At 48.6% G+C, this 8050-nt stretch overlaps 1 protein-coding gene across 3 annotated transcripts in view; it reads left to right on the top strand.

Annotated features, from left to right (window-relative positions):
* Positions 1–206: 206 nt before the first annotated feature.
* Positions 207–8050, top strand: part of C12H19orf12 (chromosome 12 C19orf12 homolog) — a 28734-nt gene continuing 20890 nt past the window's right edge. For all 3 annotated transcript variants that reach the window (XR_012641563.1, XM_074968686.1, XM_074968687.1), the window contains exon 1: positions 207–398. The gene's annotated coding sequence lies outside the window, so the exon portion shown is untranslated. The remainder of the gene's footprint in view (positions 399–8050) is intronic.

Genomic DNA, 8050 nt, shown 5'->3' with positions numbered 1-8050 from the left:
GGCCTCTGTGCCTGGACGCAGGGGGCGAGGAAGGAGGGCCATTGAACCAAACTGTCAAACCCTTTGTATAATGGAAACTACTTGAACCCAGGAGATGCAGTAGCACCCCTCCTTCCAGCATCTGTGGGGGGAGCAGAAGGCACCCTTGGCTGAACTACTTTCCCGGCCCCCTCCGGCCCTTGAAGGGGCTGGCCCCGCCCACCCGCGCGGCCTCTGTAGCAATCCAGGGCGCTTGGGCGGGGACGAGACACAACCTATCAATACCCCCGCCCACGTGTTTCCCCTCGGCCCCGCGCCGGCCGGCTCCCAGTGGCGGCGCCGTTCGCACGTGGCTGCTGCTGCGCCTGGAACCTCCCGGGCCCTTCCGCGTCCGTGACTCTGCGCCCCAGCGGGCCGAGGTAGGCAGCCTGAGCGGCAGCCAGGGGAGCCGGGGGCTGGGCGGCACGGAGGGGCCTGGTGCTGCGGGGCTGGGCGGCAGGGAGGGGGCCCGGGGCTGCGGGGCTGGGCGGCACGGAGGGGGCCCGGGGCTGCCGGGGGGAGGGGGAGGAAGCGCCCTGCGCTGGGGGCTGCGGTTTGCGCGTGTCTGCGGGCGACCTCCGCTCGGGGGCCGGATGCGGGGGGAGCGGTAGGTCCCAGCTGACGTGCCGCCGAGCACAGCGAAGGGCTCCGGCCCGCTGGGGCAGGGTGCGCTCCGCCTCCCTCCCGTGCCGTGGCCCCAGAGCCCTGCTCAGCCGCGCTCGGGCCTGCCGGAGCCTCCGCCGCCCCCCGGCCGGGAAGGTCGCTTGCGCGCACATTGCGGCGGGTGGGCGGCGACCCCACGTTTCGGGATGTAAACTGCTGTCACCGCCGGCCAGATGTGTGTGTGCGCCACCGCCCTAGGGAGCGCCTGGTACGGGGGGCCACAGCCCTTGGGCAACCCCGGACTCCAAGAACCAGCCCGGCCGGATCGGCTTTAGCAGCCTCTGGGGCCGTGCGCTTCCCCGTTACTTCGTGGCTGGTGTAGAACAGGGTGTGTCTGGCCTCAATCACCGCTCCAAAGGCTTGGGCGTGGGGAGTTTTTTTCTTTTCACCTGATGAGGGAGATTTCCCTGTTAGACATTCCCAGGGGCTGGTGAGCTGTAATGTATGTGTTGGATTTTTTTCATCCTAGGCATGAAAATGTCCTTCTCAAATAGATAAAACCAAAAGCTAATTTTTTGTGGGTGTAGTTATTTGAAATGAGATTATTTATTAACATTTTGCCAAGCCCCAAGAAAGTATTAAAGATCACATTCCAAACACACTTAAAACCTTAGACTGACTATTAAAGAGAACTTCTTTGATGTATAAGTGCAGTTTTGTGTTCCTTGCTGCAAGAGTGTTGCTTGTTGGGTCCTTAGAGATGTTTTCATTTGCTATTTCACCCACAAGGTTTGTAAACAGATAGCCATCATTTTGGCTGGTCAAAGGTTGCAAGTTGTTTTAGGTTTATAGCATCCAGAAGACACAAGAAGATGTATTCCCTGACCACAAATAGCTTAGAGTCAGAATTTTAGACACAACATGAGAAGGGAACATGTGGATAAGGAGGATGAGATTTACATTATGATCATGTGGTTTCATAGTTTATGCATGTGCAAGATATTACTCAAACCTCAGAAAAAGTGAGGGATGGACTGGACAAAAGTTTCCATCCCCATCTTGCAGATTATGAAACTGGGGCACAAATAAGTGATGTAACTTTACCAAGGTGTGTCAGCTCAACAGTGGTAGAATGTGAACTGGAACTGGAACTGGAATGTGTTTTGGCTCCGGAGCTGCTGCTCTAACTACTAGAAAGCACTCCCACTGGACTATATGGACCGTTGGTGTGGTGGGGAGGTGAGGATGCAGGACTTAATGGATGTTGTTCTGATGTGTTGCAGCAAGGAAAGTCTAACGTTCTCTAGAACAGGTGAGCTTTTTTGGTGGTGTTTTTTTTTTTTCTTTTGTTTTTAGGCAGTCTCCTGCCTGCTATAATTTTTCTTTTCACCTCCAAATGGATTTGATTGTTTTTAGTTGTCTCTGCTGGTTTTCCGTTGACTATTCTGGTATGTGGCAAGGGGAGGCATTAGAACCTTTCATTACATCACTGGTTGATCAGGGAAGGATGACCTCTCTCTCTTGCCTGAATGAGTCATCCAGATACTGGTGACTAATTGCAGGCTTTAACATGGCTTGTGTGGCTATGGCGCAGCGCTGGAAGAGAACTCTCCCAGTGCTTTAGAAAAACCACCTCAACGAGACGCATAGCTACCAGCGCTGGGAACATGGCTCCCAGCGCTGGTGCACTGTTTACACTGGTCCTTTACAGCGCTGAAACTTGTTTTTCACACCCCTGAGCGAGAAAGTTGCAGCGCTGTCAATTTCCAGTGGAGACAAGCCCTTCTAGTCCAAGACCATAAAGCATACTTTCAGAATAAATACACTATACTTTAAATGTTACCTGTACATACATCTTGCAATGATTCTGAACCTTGATGAATATCTACAAGCTGTTTGTAGGTATTTTACATGCTACTCTTCATGGATAAATATCCTGTGTGGTATGTTTGATGCAATGAGCGTATGTGGTCTGAGGTGAGAGTTATTTGCAAAGAACAGGGACTCTTTGCCAGGGGGTCTCTAGGTTACAGTAAATGAGTTAGGAATTTTAGGCGCACAAGTCCCACTCAAGGCAGCAGAATGTACCCCTGGGTTCTAGAGAGGAAGATCCTCCTTTTGTAGATAGGTATGTTTTTACTTCTTGGATTCTTTTATTGGCAGTTTCTGCTACAGAGTTTGTGAACTTCTGCCCCCACGTAACCACAGAGGTTATGTGGACTGCTGAGTCACTGGATAACAGTCTAGTCTCTGGGATCATGTGGTGGTTGTGTAACAACCAGGCCAATCATCTACTCAGTTACTAGGGGAGATGTCTCAAAAGCTTCTGTAATAACTGCCATTTTATTGGTAGATTATGAAATTAAAATGTCTATGTATATTGGAAATGCAGAAAAGGGATATACAGAAATTAGAGCTGATCTAATGGGGAGAGCTGTTGAGTTCCCCTGCCTGCCTTTAGTTTTTATTCTTTATGCAATCAAAATACAACTTGAAGATCACCATAGATCCTTATATATGCTTTCTACTATTTATTGACTTGACAGAAATCTGCCGCAATTGTCCAGAGAGTCTCAGTCCAACTTTTAATGTCACCTTACAGCAGTGGTCTCCAACCTTTTTAAGCCCAGGATCACTTTTTTAATCTAAGGGTAACCCAGGATCTACCCCATCCCTTCCCCGAGGCCCTGCACCTTCTTCCCCCACTCACGCCACACACATCCCCTCCACCATGCTCACTCACTTTCACTGGGCTGGGGCAGGGGGTTGGGGTTCGGGAGGGGATGCAGGCTCTGGGCTGGGGCCAAGAGGTTTGCAGTGTGGGAGGGGTCTCTGGGCTGAGCCTGGGGAAGGGGGTTGTGGTGTAGGAGGGGGCTCTGGGCTGGGGCAGAGTGTTGGGGTGCAGGAGGGGGTACAGGGTGCTGGCTCTGGGAGGCGGATCAGGGCTGGACGCTGTCTGCCGCCGAAGTCCAGGTGGAAGAGCTGCAGCGGGTGGCGAAAGCTGGCCCCGGGACTGGGGTCCAGCAGCAGCGCGGGGGGGCGCTCGGGGGCCGCTGTAGTTCGTGCTGCCGGCAGGCTCCGACACGTGGAGCGCGGGACAGTCTGGCTGGGGGCCGCCCCGTGGGGTGCACGCAGGAGCTGCCTGCAAGTGCCGCAGGGTGGCGAGGAGCAGCAGCAGCGGGGCCATCGAGGGGACCAGTGCCCGAGGTGCTGCTGTTGGATCATATTAAAGAAGTTCTGTATTAAAATCACAAATGAGTTTGATTTCCCATAGTTTAAATTCCAGGGTATTTCTAATTAAGAGGTCTCTTGGTTTTTGGTACTGTTTTTCTCCCTCTACGTGTGAAACTTGCAAGCTGCTAATTGCGTTAGTACATTCTAAGACAGAGTCTGTTCTCAAAGCAGTTCACACAGAGAGAGACTCAAAGCAATACTCTGTAACAACAGAAACAGCACCTAGAGACTCCCCGCCCTTTTGTTGTATTAACAATTGTGATTAAAATAGAGACAGAGGATGTATGTGGATGGATGCTTGGTGTGGATAATAACTGAATGATCAGGGAGGTGCCAGCCTAAGAATCCAGTGTCCATCGGCTGAAGAAGGCATCAAGTGGAAATAACCAGAGGACCCCCGGAGGGCAGACTGGAATCCACCCAACAGCCTCAAGAATGGGAGAACCAAAGAACAAGATAACATCTGGCAGCACAGAGCCGTCAGGAATGTGCTATCTGCTGATTGATTCAGCAACAGCATGATGAAGCAATTCCCATAGACTGGCATAGGAAGAAATTCCTATAAAAATGGACTCTGGAAAGTGAGAACTTTGGGGTCTGATTCTGCAAACCAACTTCCAGGAGCATCAGATGTGCATCTGACCCGGACTTGGCTCCACTCTCGTGTACAGGCTACCGGGCCAGTACTCTGTCACGAGCAACTTCTAGGCTGGTAACTATGATAACAACCTTGCAGAACCTCTGTGTGTGTGTGTATATGAATGAATGAATGTGTGAATAAATATGAGATTGAATGGAATGTTATAGCTATAACTGCTTACTATGATTCTTTCTGTATTCACAATAAATGTGGTATTTTGCCTTTTCCCCTTAGTAAGATCTTGCTGATTTTTATTTTATTGGTATAACACTGCCGTGTGGGGCCCGCATCCCGCTCTCTGGGGCTCCGCTCCCCACCGGCCGCTCCCTCTGGGGCTGCCCTGCCCCAGCTCCTCAGTCCCCTGCCTTGGCGGTGCCCCCGGCTCTGCCCTCCTGATTCCTGGCTGGTCCTGGAGGCGGGACCCTGGGCTGAGGCGTGGCCCGGGAGCCCCGCTGCTTACCCCTACCCTGCCAGCGCTGGACCGGCTGGAGGTGAGGGGGGAGCGGGCGGAATCAGGGCCCCCCTGGGCTCCAGGAAGGAGTCGGGTGGATGCAGCCTCCACCCTGCTAGTGTCATGAGCGGAATGCTGATGACACCCCCTCCTCCCCCCCCAGGAGAGTGTTACCAGTGACCCAGGGCTGGGGCAGCAGGGGGTGTGGGTGTGTTGTGGGGGGGGTGAGAGCCCAGGGCTGGGGCAGTAGGGGGTGCGGGGGTGTGTGTGGGGGGGTGAGAGTCCAGGGATGGGGCGGTAGGGGGTGTGGGGGGGGGTGAGAGCACCCAGGGATGGGGTGGCAGGGAGGTGCGGGGAGGGGGAGAAGAGGGGGAATCCAGAGCTGGAGCAGCAGGGGGTGCGGGGGGGGAAGAGCCCAGGGTTGGGGCAACAGGGGAGAAGTGGGGGAGCCCTGGGGTGGGGGGCAGCCCCAAATGTTTTTGCTTGGTGCGGCAAAAAACCTAAAGCTGGCCCTGTAGATTACCAAAAGGAAGTACCAAATTTACTGTGACACAGTATTTGTTTGCAAATCAACATGTTTTAATGGTTACCAATGAATGAGAATTAACCTCTCTTTAGGAAAATAACTGGAGAGTACACATGCAACACAAGATTAAAATCACTTATGTAAATCAAGGTTTCCTGTTTGTTGATGTAAATCACGATTAAAATCAGTAGTTTAAATCACTTTGATTTAAAGCAATCCAGCCTGCTGCAGACATGCTGTTTGCAGAAGTGTTAATATTTTAACTGGATGGCTTTTCTTGACTATTTTAAAAATAATGTTTGAATTGCAATGCAGGTACTGATTAGCTGCATAATCCACTTTTGAAAACTGGTAAGTAAGCAGTTCTGTGAATCTTGTTCCTGAATCACTCCACATGTGCTCACTGACCAGGAACTGAGAGTCTCAGGTGTGGGGATCTAGCATAGTACTGATGAGGTGGCAGAGTTAGTTTCAGTTACTAGAATTCACATCTAACTTGGCAGGACAGGTGAGCCTGGGAAGGGAACTGGTGTGTGGAACAGGGAAGGCTTGTGACTCTCAATATGCTACATGTGTACTTAAACCCCATTGTTGATATCTTCACGTACGACATTTTCAGAATTAGTACCTTCCTATTTTCATCAGGTGTCCATAGTAATAAAGAATATTGCCAGAAGAGAAGTAATAGGGGCATAATTATTGAAATGTATCTTCACATGAATAACTTTGTCTATTGAAATACAGTAAATTTCACTTGTAAAGGTTTTTGGATGAGATAACCAGTTGAGGTGATTGTCTTAGCCATTTTAGGTGTAGACCTTTCAGAACTTCCAGGATCTATCAGTGCATTTTTATAATAAAGTGCCATATTATTATGGTATCGATAGTGTCCTTGGAAGAATTATCTGGCAGTCCTACCTGCCTCTTTCAGGGCATCGTTTTGGCTGTATAATGGAAATACACCTCTACCCCGATATAACATGGTAAAGCAGCGCTCTGGGGGGCGGGGCTGCGTGCGTGTGGTGGATCAAAGCAAGTTTCGATATAACGCGGTTTCACCTATAATGTGGTAAGATTTTTTTGGCTCCCAAGGACAGCATTCTGTCAGGGTAGAGGTGTATTTGAATTGGGTATCTTGTTGTAGAAGTGGCTTAAAACCTCTTAGCAAATAATGTTGTGTAATTTAACAACCTGATTTTGAGGCTTCTTTAGAGTTTAATATTCAGGACCACACATTTGGTGTTTAACAAAAAAGCTTGTTTGTTTTTTAAAAGCATAACTTCATTTGTGTGTGAGCTGTCTGCCTTGGCTTTAATGAGCGTGCTTTTTTTTGTATTACCTAACCTGCAAAAGCAGCTCGCTACTTCTGTTGAATTAATGTTAGTTAAAAAGTAGAACTTAAATGGGATCAACAGCTGTGGCTCTGGTTATTATGTCTGTAATTGTTCATTGCTCTTCATTCCCAGAGATTACTCCTAAGGCAACTGCCATGTATTTCATGATTTTACATACATTTAAAACTCAACATATACAGGCTATTGGAATTTTTTTTTGAGATGGTTGAAGGGTTAAAATCAAATTCTCTAGCTTGGAGTCATTTAGAATTCTTCCTATTGTGTGTAACACATACACAGAGCAGCAGATTTGCTCTATCTACTTTCTTATCATTTGTCTACTGATGTAGCTGACTGAGATCTACAACACAGTAGCATTTTCTTAACATTTTAAGTGAAATTGCCAAAAAATTTTAAAAGAGAAGAAACTGAAATAATACTTTAAAAAACAAAAGTGCAATTGATTCTTGGAGGTGCAAGTGGGCAGCCCATTTAGCCTTTGCCTTCTGTGATGTTTATCATGTCTGGGCACCAGACTGAAGCCACCAATTCACTTCACATTGGCCATTGAAACACCATTAGATAGTGGTAATTGCTGGTCCTTATTGCGCTGTTTTCCTTTTGACTTGGTTTATCCAGTTTGTGATACCTGAGCCATCCAGTTTGCATATGTGGTTTACTAATCTGGTAAGTAGTTTGACAGAGCAGAAATAAGTGCTTTTTTCATAGTACCTTCAAGGATTTCCTTGGGGCCACTAATGCTTAACAGTAAGCACAAGCTTTAGCATTTTGCTGGATTGGGGCCATTGTGCTGAGCACCTTGCTCAGTCAAGCCCTAAAAGAGAGCAAACAAGTATTAAAATCCTTTATAATTACAGTCTTACTGTGGAGGGACCAAAGAGCTCCCAAGTTTCACTGTGAAAAAGAATGTCTAGATTTGCTTGAATTCCATATTTCTTTTCTGCTTCAGACCTTGAGATCTGACCTCTGCTGTCACTGTGCTAACGCTAATATTTTTACTCAGTCTTTATTATAGCCATGCCTGATAGTACTGCCATATTTGAAGTCTATCAGAGTTTTCATTATTGTCGTACAATTTTTCTGGTTCTGTGAGAGCAGTCTTTCTCTGCACCCTTAATCTCCTCTTTGCTTGGACCTGAGTGTTGGAGCTTCTTTTTCCTTCCATCAGAGAAACCTTAGAACTGTGCACCGTCATCTGACTGCTTGAAGTGTGATACCATTGT

Source organism: Natator depressus, chromosome 12 (genome assembly GCF_965152275.1).
Source record: "Natator depressus isolate rNatDep1 chromosome 12, rNatDep2.hap1, whole genome shotgun sequence".
Taxonomy (NCBI): Eukaryota; Metazoa; Chordata; order Testudines; family Cheloniidae; genus Natator; species Natator depressus.
Note: the sequence above shows the minus strand (reverse complement) of the source record. Positions and strands in the feature narration are given on the sequence as shown.